Source organism: Lepidochelys kempii, chromosome 1, assembly GCF_965140265.1.
Source record: "Lepidochelys kempii isolate rLepKem1 chromosome 1, rLepKem1.hap2, whole genome shotgun sequence".
Classification (NCBI taxonomy): domain Eukaryota; kingdom Metazoa; phylum Chordata; order Testudines; family Cheloniidae; genus Lepidochelys; species Lepidochelys kempii.
The window spans coordinates 138,247,414-138,261,099 of NC_133256.1; the positions used below are offsets into that span (position 1 = coordinate 138,247,414).

Genomic DNA, 13,686 nt, shown 5'->3' on the forward strand with positions numbered 1-13,686 from the left:
AAAGATAGCTACGGAACTCGACCCAAGGTTTAAGAATCTGAAGTGCCTTCCAAAATCTGAGAGGGATGAGGTGTGGAGCATGCTTTCAGAAGTCTTAAAAGAGCAACACTCCAATGAGGAAACTACAGAACTGAACCACCAACAAAGAAAATCAACCTTTTGCTGGTGGCATCTGACTTGGATAATGAAAATGAACCTGTGTCAATCCGCACTGCTTTGGACTGTAATCGAGCAGAATCTGTCATCAGCACGGACACATGTCCCCTGGAATAGTGGTTGAAGCATAAAGGACATATGAATCTTTAGCGCATCTGGCAAATAAATATCTTGTGATGCCAGCTACAACAGTGCCATGCGAATGTCTGATCTCACTTTCAGGTGACATTGTAAACAAGAAGCAGGCAGTGTTATCTCCTACAAATGTAAACAATCTTGTTTGTCTGAGCGGTTGGCTGAACAAGAAGTAGGACTGAGTGGACTTGTAGGCTCTAAAATTTTACCTTGTTTTATGTTTGAATGCAGAGGTTTTTTTTTTACATAATTCTACGTTTGTAAGTTCAACTTTCATGATAAAGAGATTGCACTACAGTACTTGTATTAGGTGAATTGAAAAATACTATTTGTTTTGTTTTTTTACAGTGCAAATACTTGAAATTAAAAATAAATATAAAGTGAGCACTGTACACTTTGTGTTCTATGTTGTAATTGAAACCAATATATTTGAAAATGTAGAAAACACCCAAAAATATTTAAATAAATGTTAGTCTGTTATTCACAGTGTGAATAATCATGTGATTAATTTTTTAAATCGCTTGACAGCCCTGATATCTATATACACACCAATCCAAAACAAGCCAGGGCCCTGATCCTGAATCAGTTTTGTGCAAAGTACTGCACCTGCCCGCAAAGTTCTCCCTAAGACACAAAGGTGTACCTGGGCAGAGTTCATTGCAAGATCAGGGTTAAGGTTGGAAATGTTTGCTGTAATCATATTTGATCTTTACCCATAAACCTGAAAATTCACTTCCCTTTGAGAAGTATCTGATCCTAAAAATAGAAATTATTATTATGTAGATACTAACCCCAACAACAAATGACAGTTCTCCACTCTGTTTTTGGCTCAGCAGTGTATGACACTCCATGACTATTTACAAGAATTCACAGTGACTGTGCTACTGCACTTATAATTAAGCCTGGTATTAAAGAAAAAATGAAACACAATAAGACAGAATATTTGTTTTAATTATTAGCATATGTCACAGTAAACTCATTTACTTCTTTTAAGAATTAATATACATCACATTCATTTATCACCCTTTTCAGTGGTGGCAGAAGCATCCTGTATCCTGGAATCCATAGAGACATTGAGATAATAAGGGTTTATAAATATACACCAGTAGAGTCCAGAGTAGCAAATGCTGCAGCGTGTGTACAACTCTCTGGGAACTAGTTTCATGTTTTTGCTTGAATTTCAGTTCAGATTATGTTTATGCCCATAGATAATGTGATCTATTTCTGATACTGCAATACTTTGTATGTTTCAGGGTGGAGGACTGTGTATGATGAGGGTTATATCTAGAGTTGAACAGTGGCTAATGCTGTTGGATAGGGGATTTCCCTGTTCTTGAAAGGTTTCTATTGATTGGTCCATCTAGCTAGGTAATTATAAGGTCCTCATCTCTATAGTATCAGAGTAATTTTCTTTTTGCAAGTGTTTGTAAGTTGCTGTTAAGCAACACCACAAAAAACAGATGAATTTCTCTTTATCTGCCATGTTGAATCTGCAAATATAATTCAGTCCCAAGATGACTCTCCACTCTTAGGTAAATACAATTACAAGATACAGCATGAGAGAGGGAACTCAAACCAAACAACAGCTACCAAACAGCCATACTCCATGTTGTGTCTCTAGGAGAGTACATGTTGCCAGCCCTTGAAATTTTACCATTATTCTTGTAATATTGTGTAGGGGTTTTTTTTATAGCCCTTGCTCCTGAAATCATGTGAATCTGGGAATTTCTCAGCTTCAGTTTTTTTAAGAGTACATTTCTAGTTCAAATGGTTTGCAGAGAAAAGCTGTAAAGGATGGATCAAACAGCAGAAGACATGTACAAAGGGCTGGAAGTATTATTATTTTAAAGGTTTCAGAGTAACAGCTGTGTTAGTCTGTATCTGCAAAAAGAAAAGGAGGACTTGTGGCACCTTAGAGACTAACACATTTATTTGAGCATGAGCTTTCGTGAGCTACAGCTCACTTCATCGGATGATTTTTAAGCCAGCTCATGATTTTTTTGAAACTGACATGATTTTTGAATGCTAATGGGTTGGCAATACTGGTATTTCAGGGTGCTTTTTCCCCGTTTGAAACATTTGACAGTTGATCTGACGAAAAGAAGGGGATTTACCCCACAGGCTGTCCTGCAAATCCAGAGGGAGAGGAAGCAGCTCCCTTCATCCCCATCTGAGCCCCAGCCTCTCCTCTTGCCTTTCGCCACACCAGTGACTCTCGCAGCTCTATGCGGCGGTGTGTTGTGCGTGTAATAGTAATAAATAGTGTAATAGTTCGCCTGCCCCCCCCCCAAAAAAAATGCAGCGCAACGATTTCAAGAGAGCGGGGAGAGATTAAAACCCCTTCTAAATTAGACAACCCCCAGAGCGGGCTCTGCCTCCTCACGAGCCGCTGCCAGCCAGCCCCTAGAAATATTCCTACACCTCCCCACTGATGCCTCCCCGAAGATCACCGCCCTTGGCCTCCACCTGTCTGTGTCACAGGGATGCCGCATGTTGCATGCATTTGACAGCAGCTGCTCCCCCCGCTCCGCGATCAGGATCTCCTCCCCGGCCCCCTCGCTGCTGCTGCTGCCGCCTCCTTCCTGTCACGACCCCCGCCGCTGCTCCTCCCCCTCCCGCTCCGGCTCCGGCTCCGGCTCGGACCCTCCCCCCGCCCCAGGCTCCAGCTGTCAGCCAGCCGCCCGCACCCCGGCTCTGGTTGCTCGGGAACTGCAGAGTCAACCGAGCTTGTCCACGCGGTGGGCGGGGTCGAGGTAGGAGAGCGGACGGAGGGAGAGGGTGAGGCCCCCCCAGCCCCGCCCGCGCGGAGGAATAGGCAGCTCGTATTGGCCGCGCGGTGGGGGGCGTGGCTTTCTGCCCGCGGGCTCGCTCTCTCCCATTGGTGGGGGCCGGTGTCAATGCAGTCGGCGCGGGCGGGGCGAGGCGAGGCGGGCAGCGGGCTAGGCTGAGAGCGGAGCGGGCTGGCGGTGGAAGGGGGTGGTGAGCGCTGCCTGGGGTAACGAAAACAGCGGCGGAGCCGCAGCCCAGCAGCCGCCGGAGCCGGGTGAGTGCCGGGCCCGCGCGGCCAGGGGGAGCCCCAGCCCCACCCCCACCTGTCACCTGCCCGGCAACGGCCCGGCGGCCGCGGCTGGGCTCCCCCGCCCCGGGCAGTGAGCGGCCCCTGAGCTGCGGGGCGGGCTGGGGCGGGTTTCCCCGCGGCGCCGGGGCGAGCGTGTGTCGGGCTCCCGCTTGCCGTTGAGGTGCTTCGGGCCGAGGGTAATTGGGGGGCGGCGGTCGCAGGGATCTGTCGGGTTCAGGGCTCCTCCCTGCCGCCCGGGCTTCCCTGGCTGGGACGGGTCGGTGCTGGCGGCTGCCTCGGAAACCCTCCGCGCCGTCGCTCGGGGTGGGTTTGTGGCTTCCCCCGGCAAGGGAAAGGGGCCACTTGCTCCTAGGCGGGGGGCGACCTGGGAGCGATGCGGGCGGAGAAGTGGCGCGGGGAGCATCAGGCGCAGCCCCCCGCCCCCCCCCCCCCAGGCGGGGAGAAAACCCTTCCCCAGTGTCGGCTGCGGGGAAGGGGGAAGGCGCTGGGATCCCGATCGCGGTGGGGCTGTCCTTTGCCTCTGCTCCAAGCCTCCATCTTTCATATCTGCCTCTGGCTGGTGGATGTGCAATTAAATATGGATTTCCTTTGCCCCCACCCCGGTCCTGGACAGCTGCAAGGGAGAGGGATGTTCTGAGTGGGACGCTTATGGCTCACGCTTCTAACCTGCCCTTCAGAGCCTGTTGAAGGCTGGAAGGGAGGGGGTTGCGCTACCTTTTTAATTCCTGGTTTTTGGCTTCTCTGTGGAGGATGTGTGGGTGGTGCTGCTGCTTAACTACTTCGCCAGCCTCTGGTTTTGGATCCTCCTCTTGTCTGCATAGCTTCATTGCCTACCGTTGATGCGGCAGGTAGCTTTCCCAAGCAGTAGTAAGAAACTGCTGTCGTGAAACTGACAAGAATCAGTGAATTTCTTCCAGCTGCTGCTTGGGGAAAGCTATGAGCAACATCAGGATTGTTAGGGTTCTCTGTAGACTCGGAAAGACAATACTACATGGTCTACATTCACATTTGGAAGATTAACTTCTATCCCTTATGGATGCTAAACTTAATCTTTTTTTTTTTTCCTAAGTGAAAGCTTTGTTGCGCCACAGATCAGATTGTGAGTGAATACAGTACAATACAGAATAGGATTTGGAGAAAAAAATCAATGTGTTTACTTTGTACTGGCAAGTGAAAGCTTTCCATGGAGACTGAGAGGCCTAAGCCATCAGGTTATGCAGTAATTAAGGGCAACATATTCAAATAAATTGTTTTTGTTTTTTGTTTGTACAGCACTTTGCACTATGGAGTCCTTGTTCATGAATTGGGCTCCTAGGTCCTAGGATAATACAGATAATGGCCTGATATAAAAATAAAAAAAATGAAAATGTGCTGAGCACCTGAAGCTCATGCTGAAAGTGAATGACTGTGTTCTATTGTACCCATTGTAGTAATGGTGTCTTGGCTACAGTGCTTGATTTTCGAGTAGCCCACGTCCATAAATCCTGCTTCTCCTTATTGATTGTGTGAAACATTGTAACTTATTTTTTTCCTCCATAATTAAACATAATATGATTGAATTTACATTCCACAGTGCATTTTGGATTTGCCTAAAAACCAAAATAAACAGCCATTTTTTTTTAAGTTTCAGTATACATATTACCTGAATACCAAAGCAGTCTAGTTTTCAAATTAAATGTCTGTTACAGTGGTGCTTTGTGCTTCCATTCAAAGCAAGTACATTTTATAAGAAACTTACATTTTTTTCTGTTATAATTTAGCCCCTTTATGGCTTAAAATAATTTGAGACTTTTAATCAGAGAAACTATTAAAATGAGAGGGGGAAGGGAACGTGATAGCCTTGTGAGTTTCCAAAATCAATAGTCAGATTGCATGTTAAAGGTCAAGTTAAACTGATGAAAATAGGAGAATTTTAAAGATGGGATGGAAGACTTTATATGGAATCTGTTTTTGTTTAAAACCCCCTGGGAAAATATTTTAGGGTATAGTAGCTTACATTACTAATACCTTTATATTACTTTAAATTGAACATTTAAAAAATCAAAAAAAATTTTTTTTTTGCATTTCATTCATTTTGGCAATGAATAGAAACTCATCACCTGCGCTCTTGGCAAGTTGTTCTGTGAGGGAATCTTTTCTGATTGTGTAACATTTTTAAAAATAATCCTGAAGTATTAATTCTTCAAGGTTTTTAGAACATTGTTGTCTCAAACAGGAAATTTTTCAGGTCACTTTTGTTTGACCTTACTGTAAGAACAGTTAGTCTTATAATGCTGTTCGTATTGCATATAATATTGTACAAGAATTGTATATTTTTCATCTTCAGCTTAATTGAAATATTCAAAATTTGTTTTGATACATTTAAAATGTTATTTTAGTAGTTAGTTTTAAACTAGAATGACTATATTTCCTTGTAACTCAGAAGAAAATACTTTCATATCTTATTATGACAGGTTTCAGAGTAGCAGCTGTGTTAGTCTATATTCACAAAAAGAAAAGGAGGACTTGTGGCACCTTAGACTAACCAATTTATTTGAGCATAAGCTTTCATGAGCTACAGCTCAGTTCATCGGATGCATTATGCTAAAATAAATTGGTTAGTCTCTAAGGTGCCACAAGTACTCCTTTTTATATCTTATTATGTAAATACTAAAAAGTATGTACTGTGATGCTGTGTAATCCTAACAGTAAGTCATCAAGGAGTATTCATTTCCATAAATCTTGATGGTTAGCAAAGTCACTACTACTGCGTCTGTTCACTACATTGACTATACAACTTACTGAACATACACTGCTTCATGAGAGAGCTTTGCAGATTTTTGAGCTAGCATGTCAGATTCTACCACTGGAGCAATGATGTATTTATCTGTAGCACTCATGTGGTATGACAGTAGCAGTGGCTTTTTCTGTTAATGCATGGAGTAGAGTGAGTGGGAGGAGAATCAAAGCTTCAAGTACAAAGTAAAATAAAAAAAAAATTGCCAGCTACAAAAGAGTCTAGTCAGATAAAGAACAGTTCAACTCTGGTTAAAAAAAAAATTTAGTTGAGATGCTGTCTACATAGGGATACCCTTGAAAATGGTTCAGATACTTCAGTGCCAGTGCTTCTCTCTGAAGCATATTACGCACTGCTCTCAGACTTCAGTATCTATCAGTTTTTCTTGGTGGAATTGAAGTTGTTGCTCAAACACTATGACATGGGTTCTGGCTATCTCAGAGACCACTTTTTTCTCACCCTCTGCTATGGTAGTTGGGATTATCTGTGAAACTTTTCTGAACAGTTACTGTATTGAATACTGGAGATCTAGAAGCAGAGCATCCTTCATGAAGGACTGTCATCTCTCTCATTTACCCAATTGGGCCAAAAAGCCCCCCCCCATTTTTTTTATATTAGCTATACAAGTTTCCCAGGGTTATATCTTAGCCCCCTCTCCCTCCCCCCCCCCCCCAAAGTAAAGAAATAAAAGGACACCTTGGGAGAAGTTTGTGCTGGGAAGATAGGCCAGCTCATCCTCTCATTTCACCATTTAAAAATAACAATGTCTTTCATTTCTAATAACACCTTCCATATGAGGATTTCAAGGTGCGTTATGAGCAAGCAGAGAATCATGGAAATGTATGGTTGTAAGGGACCTCAAGAGGTCATCTAGTCCAGCCCCCTGCTCCTGAGGCAAGATCAAGTTTATCTAGACAATTCCTGACAGGCATTTTTCTAACTTGTTCTTCAAAATCTCCAGTGATGGGTATTCCACAACTTGCCTTGGATGCCTATTCCAGTATTTAACTATCCTTATAGTTAGAAAGTTTTTCCTACTATGTAAGCTGAATCTCCCTGGCTGTGGTTTAAGCAGATTATTTCTTGTCTTGCCTTCAGTGGACATGAAGGAAAAATTGATCACAGTCCTCTTTATAACATCCCTTATCCTCTCTGAAGATTATTATTTGGTCCTCCCTCAGCCTTTTTCAATACTAAACTTGTCCAGTTTTTAAGCCTGTTCTCACAGCTTTTTAAAAACCTTTTATCATTTTTGTTACTTTCCTGTGGACTTTCCAATTTGTACACATATTTCTGAAAGAGTGGCACACAGAACTGGACACAGTACTCCAGCTGAGGCCTCACACGTGCTAAACAGAGCCGGACAATTTCCTCCAATGTCTTGCATATGACATTCCTGTTAATACATCCCAGAAGGCTAGCCTTTTTCTCAATTGCATCAGTTTGTTGACTCGTATTCAATTTGTGATCCACTATAACTGCTGGATACTTTTCAGTAGTATTACGGTCTAGCCAGTTATTCTCCATTTTGTATTTGTGCATTTGGTTTTTTCTTCCTAAGTATAGTACTTTTCATTTATCTTTATTAAATTTATCTCATTGATTTCAGACAAATTCTCCCATTTTCCAAGGTCATTTTGAATTCTAATCCTGTCTTCTAAAGTGGTGGAAATCCATCTGAGTTTGGTATCAAATGCATATTTTATAAGCATATTCTCCACTCCATTATCCAAGTCTTCAATGAAAATATTGAAACCCTATAGGACCCCACTAGATACATCACTCCCAGTTTGACAGCGAACTATCAAGCACTACTATTTGAATATGATCTTTCCACCAGTTTTGCACCCACTGTGACAGATATGGCCATGCATGCAATATCCTGGACAAACTACTGAAATAAATTTAAGTATCTTTGGAGTCCATTGTATTAAAATGCAAACTTTATGTATTATTGTGGGGTCTTATGTAACTTTTCTGGGGAGGCGACATGGCCAATGTAAACCTGGGGAAGTGTTATGAACTTCAAAGGACTATTTTAAATAATGTACCAGAAAAAGTTAAGTGGAATTCCTAGGAAATACGTGTGTTCGGGTGGGTGGGTGGGTGGGAGAATACAAATTACCTCCTTCAGTTATGCAAAGACCCAACCTTTAAATTTTACCCTGAGGAGGGGACCATTGGCTGATCACCTATTAATGTATCTGCAGATCAAAGACCCAAACTCTATAAAGGAGTGATTCTCAGATTCTTGTGTGTCCTTGTTCTTTGGTAACAGCTGTTATCAACTTGTGACCATGGGGGGGGAGGTAACACTCTTGATGGGGTTTGAAGGATGGATCACTTGCCAGAGCCCTTGTTGGCGTTGGGAGGGGGGTGATCACTCGTATGCCTAGTTGCATGTGTGTAGGTTGTTGTATTGTTTTTAGTATGGTTTCACTGTAATGTTTTCACCTTAAGAATAAATATGCTTGATTATGAAAAGCTGTGTGATAACTCATACTTGTGGGCAATAATGCTGTTTAAAGCCTTTGTGGAAGAGGCAAAACAGGCCTGTTGAGGCAGTCTGACTTGCTGGAGAATTCACAGTATATGCTGGGTACTGTGCAGCCTGGAAAAACCCACGTAAGATGGAAGGGAGTTGAGGTTCTCTACCCAAGACAAATGATGGCTGAGGACCCTAGAGTCTAGAGTGAATGCCTTCAATTGGACCACAGAGGGGTAGTAGAGGTGCAGTTGCCCTGAACTGTGATACCCATGTTACAGTAATTTCATCAAGATCACATTTCCCTAATTTTCTTAAGAAAAGGTCATGTGGGACTGCCAAAAGCCTTACTAAAATTAAGATACATCACATCTATAACTTCTCTCCTATCCAGTAGGCCAGTAACCCTTTCAAAGAAGGAAATTAGATTGGTTTGGTATGAATTGTTCTTGACAAATCTATGTTGGCTATTACTTATAACCCTATACTTACAAATGGATTGTTTAAACATGAGCTAAGCCTTACAATACCACTGTGAGGTAGGTGTTATCTGGATTTTACATATCAGGAAACCAAGGTACAAAGAAGGTAGGTGACTTGCACAGACATGCAGGAAGTATGTGGAAGTAACTGGGAATAGTCCATATTTCTGACTTCATGTCCTATATTCTAACTGTAATACCACCTTTTCTATCTGCCAAATCTTGCTGTCTTTGTTACAGCAGCTTATATGGCTTAATCTCTTTCCACCTAGACTTTTCAGCACATGTGAAACATGGTAATATTTTCCTTTTTAAAAGTGGTAAGAATCAATTTCATGTTAATTAAAACATAACACAGTAAAAATGATGAGAACTATAGATCTAAAATGCTCTACCTACAGAGCCTATTCAATTTAATTCATAATATTTCAACTATTATATTGACAAATCTAACTTCTTAGAGTTGACAATCTGCTATCATAATAAGCTTTTAGACACAAACCATCCTTTTGCAAAATTTCATAATACAATATAATTTTCTTTCACTAAAATTGTTTTAAGTATTTTTGTTAAATGAAGAATATATTTGCATGAAAACTATTAAATATTAAATATTTTGATTAACTGAATGCTGAGAGAATGGAAAATAGAAATTTTAAAATAAAAATCCACTCCCAACAGAATTTTATCTTAATACCTTAGAAATGTTCTACATATACTTTGTCTTCTAGGCTACACAGTCCGTAACATCTACATGAATTTTCAAGGGATAAACTAGCCACTTTTGGGCTTCAGTACTGTTATATTTGCATTCACAAAACACATTTCAGAGCAAAATAAAAATCTGAATATGGGGGCTGTGGAATTACAACAAAAGGGTACTGCTTTATATGTACCAAGATCTATACACATACCTTACTTCATAATTATGAGACTTCATTTAAACCTTTGCTTTGTCAACAATAAAAAAAAAAGGAGCAACAATATCCTTAGATATAAACTTCTTTATATACATGGGTCCCATTAATATTTTTGTATGTAATATTGGAGTGTTTTGGTTCTCTCTCAAAAGGCAAAAATGCAAATGTTTTGTAGGCAGTGTGGGGCATTCCTATTACCAGTTTAGTCCTGTAGGGAATGTTAGTGTAGGGAATGTTAGTGTTTGTTTTCCACCTTAGCTTCAAATCTCTAGTGTGACTCTGAATTGGTGCTATTCAGTTTGTCTAATGTTGGAATTACCCCTTGATGTCTCAAATTAACTCTTTAGTCAATGGTACTTTGAAAACTGAAATAAATGACGTATTTTAACACTATGGCATGTAGTTGTAGCTATGTCGGTCTCCGGATATTAGAGAGTCAAGGTGAGTGAGATCTTTTATTGGACAAAATCTCTGATGAGAGAAACTAACTTTCGAGCTTACACAGAGCTCTTCTGGAAACTCCCAGACCCGAAGATGAGCTCGGAAGCTTGTGTCTCTCACCAACAGAAATTTTGTATAATAAAATATATTACCTCACCCATCTTGTCTCTCTTACTCTAACACTGATGTGAATGTATTTTTTGGGGGAGGAAAAACATCTTTGATATTGGTGGCACACAGATAAAATTTGCTGGCACTATGTGAAAGTGATGAATAAATCCTAAGAAGAAATGTGAGTAATTTTTTAATATGCTAGCTAGAGAGAGCTCCTGTATTTTGGTGAATAGTAGTACTGTCTCCCTTATTTTGTTTTTCTTAATCTTACAGATGACTATAGAAATACAGATGTTAATGTTCACCAATGAATGAAGCAGTGTGTTAAGTGAAGGGGGAATGTGACTGTCTGATTACATAGAATCAGATATTCATGAACCTATTTCTGCATGAAACTATTTGAAACAAAAAAAAAAGATAAGTTTGGACCATAAGTGCTAAGTAAAGCTGGCTTTTTCTTTCACCGAAAACAACCAATATTTAAAATCAGTTTTCTATTTGCTGAGCTTTTACAAATACTAGAAGTTGAAGAAATGATTATCATTTGGTGTATTTACAAAAGAATTTTTTTTTAAAGCTAGTTCACTGTCCTCAGAAATTTGCTTTGGTTGATCTCCTCAAATGACATGGTTATTTGTGAACCAATTATATTTGTACTTTAATTCAAAATATCACTTCATTTTCCTGACACATGCAAAGTGATTGTTTGACATCTTAAAGTGGACTGTGTAATCCAAAACAAGTTCTATGTTGGTCTAAAATGCGATGACTTGCAAATCTTCCAAGTATATTGTGTAATTAAATTGAATTTAGCATTTGTGAAATGAATAGTTTCTCAGCCATGGGGATTGATGTCCTACTTATCCACAGAATACATAGATAACTGCAATGTTTACTTCAGTTCACTGCCTCGGCAGTGTATCTCAACCAGCTGTGACCTTGAAAGATTTGTTCGCTCTACCAGTTCCTTATTTGCCTGTAGTATGCTAATTGTGGTGGTGGTTTACATATGAAATAGATATGTCATGTAGGAATTGAACTTACCCAACAGCCTGGCTAAACCGTGTCAAATAGTAACAGTTTTTTATTACTATTGGCTAGGGTGACCAGATAACAACTGTGAAAAAACAGGATGGGGGTGGGAGGTAATAGACGCCAATATAAGAAAAAGTCCCAAAAAACGGGACATCTGGTCATCCTACTATTGGCCTGCTGTTGAGTCAGTGACCAGGACCTCGAAGTCAGAGTTTCCATATCCTATTATCAATCCCCTAAACCATCAAGCTTTCCTTTCAAAGGCAGCTTTAAGGTATAAAGATGGCTATATCTGTCATTTTACTAAAATCTTATTTTAAAATGCAAGATCTGTTAAGCTCTGTACTGTTAAGGTTAGAGGTCAAGAGATGATGGATTTTTTTTTAATGTCTGAGATGTCCTATGGCTGTTACATATGTGCATGCTTAGATCCATTGACTTCAGTGAAATTACATGTATGGGTATGGGTTTCAGGATCTGCTCATATAACTGTAGAGTTTGTCTTTAGAAGGCAAACTTATAAGTACCCTTTTTTGTTTTGTTTTGTTTTTGAACCTCTTCACACATCAGGATATTTCCTGTTACGGTATTCTTCTTTCCATAACTCTAAAACCTTTTGTCTTCACAAAACAACACTTTTATCTTCTTAAAGTAGGTATTTACAGTATATAAACATCAGAGAAACTTGCTGTAAGGTATCCTGTCATTGTAGCGTTAACAGTATAGCTACTGCAAAGGATTCTTATTAATCTTGTTGTAATTTAATCCTTATACTGGATCATATTAATCACTGGTTTCTGAGAACAGTTTTCTGAAGACAGGTATGTGTTTCATACCATATAGCACCTTTATTGGTTGTGTGGTAGTTTTTTTGTTTTTGTTTTGCCTACCTGAAGTACTAACGATAGAAGAAAGTGAAAATCTTGGTTAGCCTTCCTTTAAAGGGTCACCTTTAACCCAAATATTACACTTCTGATTTTTAAAATTAACTGTTGTTTTAAGCAACAGTTAAGATTAGAGATGACATACAAACAAAAACATTTTTATGTGTGGTTCTCTTTTTCACTTTGTACCTTTGACATCACTTTGTGTAATCTAATAAATGCCTATTCTGGCAAATAGCTATGCATCTGTATAGTACTAAACTTATTACATTACTCAGCTTTGTGTCTGCAGGATTGGGGCCCATGTCAGTTTCCCCTGTTCGTGGGCCTTGCGCATAGCAACAGGGGAGAGGGAGAGTTTGCACGGATATTGTGGAACCACAAAATTGGCAGGTGGGCGAGTAGCACCTGAAACTGTTTTTGTGGGGTGTTTTTAATTGACTAGATTTCAAAGTGACTGTGGTGCTATAAATGAATCACTGGAATAAGATTTAGGAATCTGCAGAACTTTTAATTATACTAGAAATTTTTTTAGAGAGTGAACACTTGAAAATGTCCTATGCTAACTTGCTTATAGGTTGGTTTCATATAGAATGCTTTTAACTTTTTTTAGGCTTGATATTTTCTTCAGGTGAAACAAGTTGCAAGTAAAGGAGTGGACATATAATCCTAGCAATGACAATCAATATTTTATGTGATAAACATAAACAGTAATCTTTTACTCGCTATGACTGCAATAGATTTTGACTGGAGTGAGCATATATCTATACCAATGGTCCCCAAACTTTTTCTGTTGCACCCGCCCCTTACCCGTAATGGAACCTAATCCTCCCCCCACCCACCCACCTCCTGTCAGGAGCCAGGGGCAGGAGCTGCGGCTGGGGACAAGAGCAGGTCTGCAGCTGGGGTCCAAGCTGGACTGGGGGCAGGGCTGGGGCCGGAGCGGAGCGTGGGGCTGGGTGGCACTCCCTCTCTGACCCCTGTTGGGCCTGGCTTAGGCCCTGCCATGCTCCCTCCCCATCCCAAACATTCTTATATGCCCCCCAAGGTGGTCGTGCCTGACAGTTTGGGGACCACTGATCTATATAATATGTATAGAATGAATTATATTAATTTTCTGGCTGCCAAGTTGCAAAAACCTAACACATACTGTCTTATTTTTAATGGTTCCAGTTGAGG

The 13,686-nt window shown here is 40.6% G+C and overlaps 1 protein-coding gene across 4 annotated transcripts in view; it reads left to right on the forward strand.

Annotated features, from left to right (window-relative positions):
• Positions 1-3,213: 3,213 nt before the first annotated feature.
• The window catches only part of CDKL5 (cyclin dependent kinase like 5), a 212,059-nt gene continuing 201,586 nt past the window's right edge, over positions 3,214-13,686 (forward strand). For all 4 annotated transcript variants that reach the window (XM_073356552.1, XM_073356542.1, XM_073356532.1 and 1 more), the window contains exon 1: positions 3,214-3,334. The gene's annotated coding sequence lies outside the window, so the exon portion shown is untranslated. The remainder of the gene's footprint in view (positions 3,335-13,686) is intronic.